We start from the raw sequence: 1,476 nt of genomic DNA, 5'->3' as shown, positions 1-1,476 counted from the left end.
AGCTGCCAAAGCAGCCCGAAAGAACGCCGCAAAAAGAACCGACTGGACTCTGCCGAGACCGATCCGCGCTTTAGAGCTCCGCACGCAAGAAAAGAAGCGCCCGATTGGCACCGGGCCGATGAGTAAGAGCATTTGAGACGCTAGGGACGGCTCCTAAAGTGCATGCCGCGCGCCCCCGGCACAAAGCGCAACGAGGACATTGAGGTCCGAGGAAGGTCTAAGCCACAGAGGACAGACGACACAAACTGCACACCACCACAGACACAGGCTGGAACTGCCCTGCCCGGCACACGCTGGTCTCATGCTGAAAAGCAACCCGCTCCCTTCATCTGCCCAAACAGGACTGCTCCTGGACAGCCCTGCCCTCCTACTCTCACTTTAAAACCCTTCCCTGCAATTCCCAGCTGTGTCCCTCCCTCCCAGCCTCTCCCCAGCCCGGGTCCCTCAACTTAACTTTCAGAGGGCCAAGGGTACAAATCCATCCTCCGCAAAAATCACATGGGCTAACTGGGACGATCCGGCAGTCGCCAGGTTCCTCTTCATCATCTGCAGCGAAGACAAAAAAAAAAAAAAAAGGCGACAAAATCAGAAGAGGCAGTAAGTAACCCATCAGCCAACACCAACTACTTTCCCAACCCCCCCCACTTAATCACACACACCACAGCGTTATGCTTACCTGCTCATTCCAGAGTCAGACCCCGCGGCCATCATCACTCATGGTACCTAAGACAGCAGGACACAAAATTAGCATAGCAGTCGTGAGACTCACCAGGCCCATTCTCCTCCTCCCTAATCCACAGCTCACCTCGAATGCTCATCCAAATCCAAAGGTGGCCCGCACAGCGCCTGCAAAACAAAAGGTAAATGCTTAACCAAGCAACCACCTAATACTTCGATATTCAACACCGGCACAGCCCACAACCACCTCACCTTCTCAGACCGCTCGTCGGCCTGCGAATTCGCCCCTCCGAGGCTGCGTGCGCCACCTGCAAAAAACAAACCACAGGGGATGCTTCCAACTTGGCCAACAACACGACGCCTCCGAAGGAACAGTTCCTTTAACCCGGCAATCATGGCTCACCTTGCCGAGACACCTCCGGTGCCGATGGCCCGCTTCGCCCCTTGCTTCGCCCCTTCCAAATAAAAGAAAAAAAGAACCCTATCAGCTAGTCACAGAGCCACCGGCCGCATCTTCCCTCTGATTCCACTCACAGACCCACCTCCTTACGGCGCTCCGCTCCCCTCCTCCGTCGCTCTGTAGTACGCATCTTGTCCCTCTGCATCTGAAAAAAAACCATATTGAACGAGTCACCTGGATGCAGAGCAAGAGCTTAACAATTCCAGAGGTCTTGATTCCATCTACAAAGACCATCTGGAGTCCAGCTACAGCCTGCCATGAAGAAAAAAAAAAAAAGGGCCAAACTTTAAGCCCATCACATACAAGACTTAACACCTTAGAGATTCAAATCTGCTTCA

At 53.6% G+C, this 1,476-nt stretch overlaps 1 long non-coding RNA gene across 1 annotated transcript; it reads right to left on the bottom strand.

The window, feature by feature from the left end:
- Positions 1-426: 426 nt before the first annotated feature.
- Positions 427-847, bottom strand: LOC104835245. The gene is made up of 3 exons (XR_774712.1): positions 806-847; positions 677-723; positions 427-546 (listed from the first exon to the last, which is right to left on the bottom strand). It is a non-coding gene; the product is annotated as an uncharacterized LOC104835245 (long non-coding RNA).
- Positions 848-1,476: the final 629 nt, after the last annotated feature.

This window comes from Haliaeetus leucocephalus, unplaced genomic scaffold (assembly GCF_000737465.1).
Source record: "Haliaeetus leucocephalus isolate CR32 unplaced genomic scaffold, Haliaeetus_leucocephalus-4.0 Scaffold366, whole genome shotgun sequence".
NCBI lineage: Eukaryota > Metazoa > Chordata > Aves > Accipitriformes > Accipitridae > Haliaeetus > Haliaeetus leucocephalus.
Note: the sequence above shows the minus strand (reverse complement) of the source record. Positions and strands in the feature narration are given on the sequence as shown.